At 34.6% G+C, this 13,778-nt stretch overlaps 1 long non-coding RNA gene across 1 annotated transcript; it reads left to right on the top strand.

The window, feature by feature from the left end:
* Nucleotides 1-331: 331 nt before the first annotated feature.
* Nucleotides 332-2,750, top strand: LOC128032071 (uncharacterized). Its single transcript, XR_008188203.1, has 3 exons — nt 332-1,039; nt 1,121-1,813; nt 1,892-2,750. It is a non-coding gene; the product is annotated as an uncharacterized LOC128032071 (long non-coding RNA).
* The last annotated feature ends 11,028 nt before the right edge of the window (nt 2,751-13,778 follow it).

The following is a 13,778-nucleotide window of genomic DNA, read 5'->3' as shown; positions in this document are numbered from 1 at the left end:
ATTTCATTTTTCTATTCAATTCAATCTCAACTCTCTCTCACATTCTCAAATCTCTCTCAAATTTCTCACTCAAAATTTATCTCTCTTAACTTTATTTTTTATTAAATTGTCTTAAAATTTTCGTAAAATATTTTTTCTATTACAATTTATTTCGTGTTTTCTGAAATTAACAATGCCACAATCTCTAATCCATTTGGATGGCAAGCACATTTCCGTCTATTAATTGCAAATGGTAATAATTTTTTATATTATATTTAAAGTCTTGTAATTTAAATATTTTATTGTTATATTGGAATTTAATATTTTGCATTTTTTTTATATATAGGCCGAAGATAGAATTTTGGAGACTTATATTCGTAATTTACCCGCTCTTCCATCACCCTTAATCGAACCGTACTTGAGAGATGCCAGATTTTTTCACGTGACTCTTATTGGTCGGGGGTGTAAATTGGACCCCACACTTGTAAGCACATTGGTGGAAAGGTGGAGACCAGAGACTCACACATTTCATCTTCCATGCGGCGAGTGTACTATCACTCTAGAGGATGTGTAGTTACAGCTCGGGTTACCAGTGGATGGGCCGGTAGTGACTTGGTTAGTTTACGCAACTGATTGGAGAGACGTATGCGAGCAACTTTTGGAGCGGATTCCGAAAACCATTTTTGGAGCCCGAATAGATCTGAATTGGCTAAAAAGAAATTATGGTGGATTAGATGAGGATTCGACTGAAGTCCAAAGAGAACATCATGCTCGGGCGTACATCCTTATGATTATCGGGGGGTCTCCTAATGCCCGATAAGGCACGAAATTTCGTCTATTTAATATGGCTTCTCAAACTTGTCGACTTTAGAGAAGCGGGCGAACTCAGTTAGGGGTCAATCGTGTTGGCGACGTTGTACCGGGAGATGTGTCATGCAACCGAACCACAAAAAATCAAAATCAGTGGTTGCGTACTTCTACCACAATCATGGGCATAGTACCGACTACCATTTTTACGTCATCAAGTGAGCTACCCTTATACATTCTCACACGTAACAAGGTAAAATTCATTAAATAATATATTTCCCATAATAAAATTATTTAAATTTTAAATTGTTGTGTTAACATATTATTTCAATAGGTGGAACCATGGGCCGAGTTACGTGGGACTACCTGATGAGTTTCGAGATATGCGACTTTTGTTAGACCAACGATCGAAAGCAGAGTTATGTTGTTTTTAAACTTGAATTATATAATATTAACGTAGTTAATTTAAAAATTAGTAGTATACAAATATCTACAATTTTTATTATTTTAATATAGTTTGAATAGACGTCTTACTCCGATCCGGCAATTCAATAATACATCCCGTCAGAATTGTTGATCAATCCCAACATCTGGCACATGAAGGTGCCATGGTAGTGCATGCTACCGTGGAGATGCACAGTCGGATAGAGTGTTGCGACAATTCGGGTCCAGGCAATTAATTTGAGGGGGAGAACAAATGAGAATTGAACTACATTCCATGTGTAATATATCAACATCTGGAACAATAGGTACGAGTTTTCACCTACTCACGAAGCTATCATCACTCCTGAGTTAACCTGCTATCCGGAGTACATGTCATGATTTAGGGTCCATGTCAAGCCATATTTGCTATGTGAAGGAGCGAGGGGTAGGTAACCGCATATGAGAAGGCCATGACAGACACCTAGGAATCCAAGGTGAGGAGGCCACGATAGAGATGCTGAGGCGAGTCCATCGTCTACACCTACGTAAGAACCAACACTGATGGCCGCACCATCCCCCAGTCAGTATGACTCGACTTATTCTGGTGATTATACTAACCCCGTCTTTTTTACAGAAGCACTACATATTTCACCACATTTTTCTTCTTTTACTTTGATGCTAGGCTTTGTTTATGGACCTCCTTCCCCGACATATTACACGCTGATGCCATCAACATTTCTGACGATGACGTATAGACCATCTATGTTTGGGGTACCGACCACGAGTCCGACCGTTATGCGATCGGGGTATGAGACACAATATAGTTATACCCCTACACCGATGGTGTCGCAAACACCTCCAGGATCATTGTTCTACCAAGGTGGATGGCAGCTCATGTGGCTCACACGGCCATGTGGAATGGTCCAGTTCGTGTGGCCCCTGTACCTTGCTCTAATTTATTTGGTTTTTGCTCGTTTTTTGCTCCTTTTGCTCTCAAATGCTCTCTTAATTATAAAAACATGAATTTAAAGGATTAGGAGCATAAAATTCACCATTAACATCGAATAATCACCCAAAAATGCATTAAGAATGAGACTAAAACATGTTACTTTTAGCACCTATCAAATATCCCCACACTTAAGCGTTTGCTTGTCTTCAAGCAAGATTCTCTACCCACATTCAAGTTAACTTCTCTACTTTATTGTTCTCATCAATAATGTCTTAAGATAATTTATAGATAATCATGCATTGGAAATTTACACTAAAATGACTCTATACAGCACAAGCAATCCAAGCAGAGAATTTTAAGCTTTAAAAACATTAGGCATCTCCCCTATCTCAAAAATTACTTGAAATTCAAACTCAACGAGAAATAGCATCCTTACTAAGTATTCACTCAAAGTACATAAAGTGTTTAAGGTTCAAATAATGTGCACTCAACAGTCAAACAAGAAATGTTATTACCATAGGCTTGCTTGAAAATCAAATCTCCGTCACTATAAATGAGATGGTACACCAATCAAGAGGTCTTTACAAGGTTGTAATGGGGCTTAGGTAAGGATATGGAAAATGTAGAAAAGTTGGTTAAAATTGAGAATCAAGTTGATAAGTTACCAAACTAGAAAAAAAATCCAGTTGCTAAATTAAAGGAATTTACATCAACAATAACTAAAAAATGAAAATGAGCTTTTCAGCAGAATATGAAACTAACGATTCAAGCTCAAACAATATTTTTTTTTCATTTTATTTTGATTTCGTGATTTCAACTAAAACTTGATGTCCATGAAACCAACTAAAAATCTGACTAAGACAAGTGCACCAATCAATTAATAGTATAGCTACGGTGAGCAAAGATATCATTCTCACGAAGACTAAAAGTACTAGTAATTATTGTCTTTCTATTATTTAACCTATAAATTCGAGTGATTGATTAAAACTAAAATTAACAAAATTAATTAACTATGAATGCGACAAAGAAAAAATCAAGAAAATAATCGAGTAAGCAACCAAGAAGCGAAACAATACCCAAGAAAGAATTCACCTAGATTTCATCTGTCATTATCAATCTAAATTACGTAATTTCTTCAGTTTGTATCTTGGTCCATAGAAATCCCGAAATTATTCTAATATCTCTCTTCAAGAATAAGAGCAACTGACTCTAGGTTGATTGATTGAAAATTTTTTCTAATTAAAACCTCTATTATCACATTAACTCGATTTATGGATTCCCTTACTAAATTTGACTCTAATATGGTAGATTTATGTCGCCCTATTTCTAGGATTACATGCAACTCCTCTCAATTACGCTAGATCTACTCTTAAACAGGGTCTATTCCTTCTCTGATTTAAACACATCAAACATGGATCAATAGTTTAGAAATATCAAACTAAGAATTAAGCATACATAATTGAGAACAAGATCTAAGTCTTTATTGCGTAAAATAGAAATCAAACGACATAATTCATCATAGGGTTCATCTCCTCTAGGTATTTGGAAAATTAGTTCATGCTAGCAAATAAAAACATCCAAAATACAATATAACCATAAAAAAAACAAAGAAACTCATAATAATCTCCAAAGAAATAAAAAAAGAATCTTCAATCTTGATGAAAATCTATTTCAGAGTCTGCTTCAATGGTGTTTTTTGAGTTGTTTTCTTAACTATTCTATGATGACTCACTCCTATCTTCTTATCTTTTTTCATATATAGGTCATAGAATGCCCAAAAAACCCTAAAAATCATATTTTTCTGCTGTTTGGAGTGCAACTCACAAAATCGACACGGCCTGCCACATGGCCGTGTGGCAACCAGTGTGGCTCACATGGTCGTGCATCTAGGAAATATGGAATGGTCTAGCCTGTGTGGCCTTTGTACCTTGCTTCAATTTTTCAGTTTTCACTCATTTTGCTCCCCAATGCACTCCTAAGTATAAAAAAATGAATTTAAAGGATTAGGAGCATAAAATTCACCATTAACATCGAATAATAACCTAAAACGCATTAAGAATGAGACTAAAACATGTCACTTTTAGCACCTATCAGTGGACCATCTTTGCAACCACTTATTCCAACACTGGAAGATACACGATGGAAACCGAGGAGCAACCAATCACAATCAACTACGGATGAAGGCGAAAAAGATGAAAGGCCAAGACCACAACTTGTACTAGAGGTTCAACCAAGAAGAAACCCGGCTCGCAACTACTAACCACTTTGATGTTGAACACATTCTGACTTAGGATTGAATTGATTTCTTGTATTTTTGTACTTGTCATATAAATTTTTAAATAAATATGAAATGTTTTTATTGTATCAATGTTGTACATCCTTATGTTTTTAAATAAATATCATTTTTGCATCAAAACTGGTTGTCATTGTCTTTTCATATTATTAAATCAAGTATGCACGGGAACAATAAAACAAAGTTGTATTTTTTTATTTGTTTGGTATAATAAAAAAACGTGTTTACAAATTACATCAAAATTTGAGTATGAATTAATAAATTAATAAGTATATTAATGAGGTGTTGTCCTTATATCATCCCATCAATGTGGACATGACGACATTGTATGCCCTGGGTTCCTACACCACCTGTATAACCTCAATTGGTTTGAATTCTCCCGAATGTCCATGTTGTTTTGTATCCAAGTCGATTTCGATCGACTTTTTGGTTTGCGATGCAATGGTCTATTGGATAACAACTTGAATGGAGCGCTCGATGCTGTTGGCCACATACGTTCATCTTGGACCGGTAGGAATACGTTTCTCCACATGTTATACATGTGTTCTAGTTTGTACACTTCATCCACAAATCCCATGTGATCCAAAGGTTGATTTATACATGTTGCAATTGTATGAGTGCATGGAAAACGAAGTGCGTCAAATCTCCCACAGTCACAAGTTCATTGTCTCAGGTCTACATGATACGCTCCCTTGGAAATACTTGGGTTCAGTTTGTCAAACTCCATAACCCAAAACAATTGGTCTTCGTATGAATGACACACTGGATGCATACAGTTCACTCGTGCTGTAACCTTCCTAATTTCTTTCAATACGTCCTCGCTTCAGATGTGACCCGCCTAAATCTGCCCAACATATTTCTCTGCTTGCTTTGGAAAAAGTTTAGCCAAATGGAAATATGTTATTGTTGATAGCTTATCTCAGCTAATCTCATTACTGATTTTTAAGGATTAGATTAGCTTAAAATTAGGATTATTGATTTAATGCATTGATTATGTTTCTTTAGTTAGACCTACTCTTTTAGTATAAATAACCATGCAAAATTTTTTGTTGGAATATACAAGATAAAAGAATCCAAATTTAGGGAGCCTATTTTTTTTTAAATTCCCAAACCCTAGAAATCTAATTTGGTACTCTTCATTTTTCGGCATATTTTTTTCTCACTGCCCCCTTCAATAGAGTCGGAGTCTAATCTCTGGTGAAACCTCAAAATTCGGTGACCAAACTCCCTAGCATGGCTCTCACACGCCACCCATAGCTTTAGTGTGCTTGTTCACGTGCCAATGTGTGTAGCTCACATCCGTTGAGTTTGATGGCTTTGTTGGTGTTTCTCTAGTCTTCCTTGTTGTTATGGGCTCTTGTGGTGCATTTTTTTAAAAGAAAAAAATGGAAAATTTAAAATATTTTATTATTTATGATAACCCCTCGAATCCAACATCCAAATTTGTAAATTAAGGTAATGCCTTTAATACTCATATTAATACTGACTCATGGATTATTGATTTTGGTGCGAATAGACACATGACATGTTCTTCTAAAAGTTTTTTAAACTACTTCCCTAGTCAAACAAAAGAAAGTGTCAACATAGTCGACGAGTCTTTCACTCCTGTAATCGAACCAAGTTCTGTTAAATGTACATCCAATATTAAACTATCCCTTTGTACTACATGTTTCTCATTTTTCAGTTCACCTTTTATCTATTAGTTTCATCACAAATACCTTAAACTACAAAATTGAGTTTTTCCCTGATCATTGTGTATTCCGGAACTTTCAATCAAGGAAGAATATTGGCAGTGATAGATTCTATGATGGTTTATATATGTTGGAAAGCAGTAGTGAATCTGTTCAAGCCTTTTTTGGAGGTAATAAGGTTATCAACCAAAAAATAATAAAGGTTCATAAGCGGTTAGGACACCCATCATTTTTTGTTATGGAAAAGTTATATCCTAGATTATTTTCAAAGACTCAGTTTGATTCATTATTTTGTGAAGCTTGTGAGTTTGCTAAACACACTAAAAATTCTTATCCTTTGAGAAATAATGAATACTCCTTTTATGACTATTCATTCTGGTGTTTTGAGACCAACTCGACATGCGCCATTATCTGGTAACCAGTGGTTTGTTACTCTTATTGATTGCTGCACTAGGCCAACTTAGGTGTATTTGGTAAAATTGAAAAATGATGTGTTTACATGCTTCCAATCTTTTCATAAAATGGTGTGTACTCAATTTGCTGCTAAAATACAATTTTTTAGAATTGACAATGGTATAGAGTACACTTTTGATTCCTATTTGAAGTCTTATTTGATAATTCATCAAACAACTTGTCCCGATACTAGTTCACAGAATGGGGTTGCTGAAAGGAAAAATAGGTATTTGCTAGAAGTCGCCAGATCTCTTATGTTTTCCATGAACCTTCCAAAACCATTCTGGAGGGACGCAATTCTTGTAGATGCCTACCTTATTAATAGAATGCCACTCGAAACCCTTAATTTCAAAAGTCCCTTGGAAACTTTACAAGGTAAAAATAATTATATTGTTCCTCCCAAGATATTTGGATGTGTTTGTTATGTCCATGATCGAAAAGTAAGCAAATTAGATCCACGAGACCTTAAATGCTTATTCATTGGGTATTCTCCAACATAGAAGGTTACAAGTGTTACCATCATCAGTCACGAAGAACTTTCGTTAGTATAAATGTTACATTTAGAGAAGTTGAGCCCTATTATGGCACAACTCAATCACCTCTTTAGGGGGAGAAAAATGAGAGAGAAGAAGTGATACCTGGTTTAGTAACTATTGAAAACCGGATTGCAAAGAACACCATTGTTCAAGGGAAAGCTACTACTCAGGGGGAGACTATTGTTCAAAATGAGATTGTTGAGCGTTAGGACAAGCCAGATTTAAAGAAGTATTCAAGAAGTCTTAGAACAGAAGAAGCCATCATGCAACCTACTATGCGCTAAGAATCTTTCTCTTGTAGTGAGTTGCCCCTTAATGATTTAGATAAACCTATTACCCAAAGAAAAGGTGTTAGATCCTATACTAAATGCCCTATGTCTAATTTTATCTCTTGTGACTCATTGTCCCCTCCCTATAAAGCCTTTTCCTTGTATTTGTCCTTTGTGTCCATTCCATAAGATTAGCGTGAAACATTTGAATATCCCAAGTGGAAAGAAGCCATGGTTGAAAAAATGAAAGCACTAGCAAAGAATAAGACTTAGGAGTTAGTAACTCCTCCAGTAGACAAAAATCTGGTGGGATGCAAATGGGTGTTTATTGTGAAACACAAGTCTCATGGTTCGATTGTAAGGTATAAAGTGAGATTGGTTGCTAAAGGCTTCACTCAAACTTATGGAGTATAATATCAAGACATGTTTGCCTCTATTGCCAAAATGAACACCATCAGAATTTTGTTATCTTGTGCAGCCAACCTTGACTAGAACCTACAACAATTTAATGTGAAGAATGCATTCCTACATGAAGACTTAGAAGAAGAAATATATATGGAGATACCTCCTAGATTTGATAATGCAGAAATGTAAGAGAAAGTATGCAGATTGAAGAAAGACTTGTATGGATTGAAACAATCTCCCAGAGCATGGTTTAACAGATTTCGCAAAGATATGATCACTTTTGGTTATAAAAAAAGCAATCCTGATGATACCATTTTTATCAAACATCACAAGGGTAAGATCACTCTTCTTATTGTATATGTTGATGACATAGTGATAACGGGAGATGATGAGGAAGAAATGGCTCAACTAAAAAATGTTTGGCTCAAGAATTTGAAATAAAAGATCTAGGGATGTTACAATATTTCTTTGGAATTGAAGTTGCCAAATCAAAGAAAAGAATATTCATATCTCAAAGAAAATACATTCTAGATCTTTTGACTGAAAAAGGTATGATAGGATGCAAACACGTAAAATCACCTATAGAAAGAAAACATAAGTTGCAAGCTGGAATAGGAGAGTTAGTGGATAAAGAAAGATATCAAATACTGGTTGGTAAAATAATTTATCTTTCACACACTGGACCTGACATAGCATATGCAATCAGTTTGGTAAGTCAGTTTATGCATGATTCTTAAGAGTCTCATATGCAGGCTGTCTTTTGCATTCTATGCTACCTAAAGTGTGCCCCAAGAGATAGTCTCCTCTTTTCTAAACATGGTCCTCTCCAGATAGAAGCTTTTATAGATGTAGATTGCGTTGGATCTCTGGATGATATAAGGTCTACATCTGAATATTGGACACTTTTGGAAGGAACTTAGTCACTTGGAGAAGTAAGAAGCAAAGTTTGGTTGTTCGGTCAAGTGCTGAGGCAGAATACAGAGCCATGACTCAAGGTGTTTCCGAGCTACTGTGGTTACTAAAAGTTATGGAGGAATTAAAGTAGTCGAGTAAAGGAAAATTATCCTTATATTGTGACAACAAGATCGCCATCAGTATAGCTCAAAACCCAGTACAACATTATCGAACAAAGCACACAGAAATTGATCAACACTCCATTAAAAAAAAGTTGATTGTTAGAATATTGGGCTTAAGTCATGTAGCCTCTAGCAAGCAATTAGCTGATGTGTTCACTAAATAACTTAATAACAAAAGGTATCATAGTTTAGTTTGCAATTGGGCATGTGTAACATCTATGCACAAACTTGATGGGGAGTGTTGATAGCTTATCTCAGCTAATCTCATTACTGATTTTAGGGATTAGATTATCTTAAAAGTAGGATTATTGATTTAATGTATTGATCATGTTTCCTTAGTTAGGCCTACTCTTTTAGTATAAATAGTCATGTAAATTTTTCTATTAGAATATACAAGAGAAAATGATTCCTATTATCAACAAATTCTTTGAGAACTGAGGTTACTGGCATATGACGTGTTCCCTTCAATACAAAATTGATGCATTCTGCCAGGTTAATCGTCATGTGACCATATTATAGACCCCCTATCATACGATTGTGTCCACTGATCGAATGGTATGTTGGAGAGGTACCCCCGCTCGTCACTATTAATTACCTATAAGTTTTCCAACATTTCAAGGAAACAATATTTGACGAGCTCGTACCCAGCCAAAGTGAATACTTAGTCCATAATGGCCAAACTTGCATGGCGCTATTAAATATCAAATAGTTGAAATAGTGGTGAATAAATACCCATGTTAATCACTTATGCGTGTTGATCTGTAGAATTATGCTATCCGTGGTATTTCGCCGCAACATGTCTTAGACAATACCTATGGTGTGTGCAGTCCTAAAGGCTTCCCTTTCGTTCAATTGTGGCCAGTATTCCAGGTCCCCTGTCGGAGATGATGCATATGTCAGATTTATTACAAAGGAAATTGACAGGATTTTTTTTATTGCCATCCTGTGTCATAGCCAACAACAACCGATGGGTATATCTCTCATACATAAAGTATTGTCGAATTGTACTAGTGGCTTACAGTACTAGAATGCTTGTTGACATTGCTTGAAAGTCCAGAAGAAATTATGGAACACTCGACATCCATGGAGCAACTGATCATTGTAGTACGCAGGCGTCGTTTCAATATCGATTACGTAACCTGGAATGTACCTCTCAAGTACCTGACACCATTGTCATAAATCATTATACAATGCATCCCACCCATTCTGCATCTTTTCTAGTGCCTTCTACTTTGTGATCCACGCCTTACGGTCCGACGATGTGTAATCCAACTGGCTATGGATATTTGCAATTAAAACCGACACAAAAACCATGGGACTCGCTTTGACCATATATAGTATTATGGCTGCAATCCTCTCTAAATCCAATTTTGGATGGTCCCATGAAATACCTTCAATGATATAAGTACATTAAAATTAGCAATTCAACTCTCCAAATACAAAACAAAATTGATGCAGTGCCCATGACAACACACGTATGCAGAGAGGTATATTTTTTATGGTCTACAACCCCGTCAATTCTTAATAGAAGCCATGATTTTCCATGCACATTTGTTATCTTGCATTGCGCACTTCGCCTCGAACTTGTCAGATCAGGATTTAACAATATGGAAGTTTACCCCATTCTTGATTTTGTATCACTTCACTACTGCAACAAAACCATCTTTAGAGGAAAACTCCTTCCCCACTTCTAAATCACTTGAATCCACCAAAGAACTCGCATGACCCAGTCTTCTGTGTGGTAGTTTTGCAAGCTCCAACACATCTTTTGTTGATGGGTCCATATTATGCATATGGGTTAGAGGTGAGTACGCCCTGAATCGTCGATCTTCTTTGGCATATTCGCTCGGACCTTCACCATCTAAACCTCCATATTTTGGTTCAGTTGGAATTGGCTCTGGTTTAGAAAATAATATAATTTCTAAACCATTGGCACCAAGCTCCCAATTTGGTCTGACATCAGGTTTAGTACCCTCTTCATTCTCAACCTCACCAACATTTCCTGGGTTGGATGTCCCTTCGTTAGTGGACGTCATAGGGAGTACATCATCTCTTCTTGTATAGTTGTCAAAACAACCAAAACCACCTGTTGATTGCCAACCACTAGAACTTAACGTCATTCCCCTGTAAGTGTTCCTAGCATTAAACATCTGTTGGTCGAAGTCAAATCAAAACCACTAACTGAGTGTCGTGTAAGGGTCCAGCATTTCGTGTTACCATCAAACCCTAAATTTTGGTGTTTTCCTATTGACGATTCCGAGATATCATAATGGGAACTTTCTAACAAGCTGGTGAAACCACCACACAACTATGTCATTAGACTCTTAGCTTGTTCTTCCATTTTGGCCTATCAAACTGGAACATGTGTTGACCTCAAAGCGTCTTCATTGGTCCTTGAAAACTCCGCATATAACTTGAGATATGGTGATACACTATCAATATGCATCTGCACCATCGCTTCCAACCCCGTCGCACCTCTGATATCAAAATATCATATCTAACAGGGTCACCAAAGCACAAAATCAATATTTAAGTGATGATACTCTCATCTGGTTGGATTCAATGATTTTTCAGCTAATTCTTTAACGTAGTTTTGGCAATTGTATGTTCTGATTAAAAGCCAATTACATTGTGTTCTTTGATAAAAATCGACCCCGTGCTTAGTCTCACACACACTATCGTAATAAAGAATAGCATTAATTCATCCACTCATTTTCAACGAAATAACTTGTTCTACATGTTCGAAACAATAATATTATGTAAAAAATAGTGTTGTAATTAAATATGAACAACAAAAATAGATCCTTACTTTATGCAAATTGCGTGATAGCTCCAACTTATGCCTTATGTGCTAACTTCTCTTCTAATCTTACAATTTTCTTTGCTTGTAAATGTCTTATGCCACTCAATGCTGAAATAGATTACTTTTATTGACTCGAGGTGAGTGGCAATTGATTTAGAAAATTTTCTCGGGAAAAGTTTAAAGTTGAAATTGCTAAAGGGAAAATGGCCCATGTAGGACGCGTTTTCAATACATTGCCAAAAAAAAAGCAATGAAAGTATGTCCAGCTGGAAGCATTTTCAGGCCATGTAAGCGGAAAATGCGTCCAGCTAGACGCGCTTTCAATGCATTTTTCTGACAGTGCATTGAAAACGCATCCTATGTGGAACATTTTGCCTCAAGCAGTTCCAACTCCAAATTTTTCCCCACTCAACAGATCTCCATGTTTAAAAATAATTCACTGAACCTATCTGAATGTTCGGAAATAATGCATTGTAAGCATTATGATCAAAACTCAGATGCATTCAAAAAAACTTTAAAAAAAATTAAAAATTAAGATTTAATCAAATTGAGTAGTTTGAGTTTTGATTTTAAATCGAAATAAATTTTGCAATTTGAATAATTCAAATATTATTAACTTTACATGTCAAAAAATTATAAGAAAAAAGAATATATAAAAAACTTAAAAAACCCTAAACTTTAAACTTAAAATTATAAAAAACCTAAAAAATTGTAAACCCTAAAATCCACAAAACCCTAACCCTACTTTAAAAAAACTAAACCTTAACTCTAAAAAACAAATAAGAAAAATACTTCTAGTTGGAAGTGTTTTCAGCTTATACGATAGAAAGTGCTTTTAGCTAGAAGCATTTTCCTGCAAATACACTGAAAACGCTTCCAGCTGGATGTGCTTTTCTGTAAGTCAGCTGAAAATGCTTCCAGCTGGAAGTGTTTTCGTAAAATCGGACTAGTCCCATAATTTTTAAAAAAATGGCCTAATCTAGTCAGCTTTTTTTAATTTCAAAATTATGAGGAAATTCAACTGATAAAACATTCTTTCTTTTATCGGTTGAAACCCTTAAATAAAGTATTCATACAAACAAATGAAAATATTCAAATTTTATATGTTAAATATCATTAAATTACCATTTGGGAATTTAAATTTTAAAAATATTATAGAAGAATATTCAAATTTTATAAGTTAAATATTATTAAATTACCATTTGGAAATTTAAATTTTAAAAATATTGTAAATCGAGTGATAATATAAATAAACATGAGTTTGTTAAATGTTTATTTAGTAATAAATTTAAAATTCATAAAAATTAATATATTAATTAAAACTTAAATTTTCAAATTTATATTCCCAAAAATAATAAATAACAAAGATATATAAATTGAGAACTCTTGTAAAAGAGCATCTCGAGTAGAATAAAAACACTTTTCTAAATTACTAAGTTGTGAATCTCAATGATTTCCACTAAACTAACTAATAATTTGATTAAGGTAAGTGCACCTATCAATTAATAGTATAGCTATGATAAGCACATATATCGTTCCTTGTAGACTACAATTACTAGTAATTATTGCCTTTTTATTATTTAACCTAACAATTCAAATAATTAATTAAAATTAAAATAAACTATCTAAATTAATTAACAATTACACGGAGAATAAAACACGAAAATAATAAAATTTCAATCGATTGACCAAACAATACCTAGGTAAGAATCCACCTATAATTCATCTAAAATTCTCAATCTAATTTATGCAATTTATTTCTTTAGTTTCCTTAATTGCAGAAATGCCTAACTTATTAGCATATCTCTTTCGAGCATAAAAGCAACTAACTCTATTTTGATTAATTGAAATTTCTTTCTAATTAAAACCTCTATTATTGCATTAATTCACTCTATAGATTCCCTATTAGATTTGACTCTAATTCGGTAGATTTATATTGTCATATTTCTAGAATTACATGCAAGCGCATTCAACTATATAAGATTTAGTCACAAGAAATGTCTATTCAACCTCAACTTATGCACATCAAACATGGATTAATACTCTAGCATTATCAACCAAAGAACAATTAAGCATTCATAATGGAATATAAAG

The sequence above is a fragment of the Gossypium raimondii genome, chromosome 8, assembly GCF_025698545.1.
Source record: "Gossypium raimondii isolate GPD5lz chromosome 8, ASM2569854v1, whole genome shotgun sequence".
NCBI classification, from domain to species: Eukaryota; Viridiplantae; Streptophyta; class Magnoliopsida; order Malvales; family Malvaceae; genus Gossypium; species Gossypium raimondii.
Note: the sequence above shows the minus strand (reverse complement) of the source record. Positions and strands in the feature narration are given on the sequence as shown.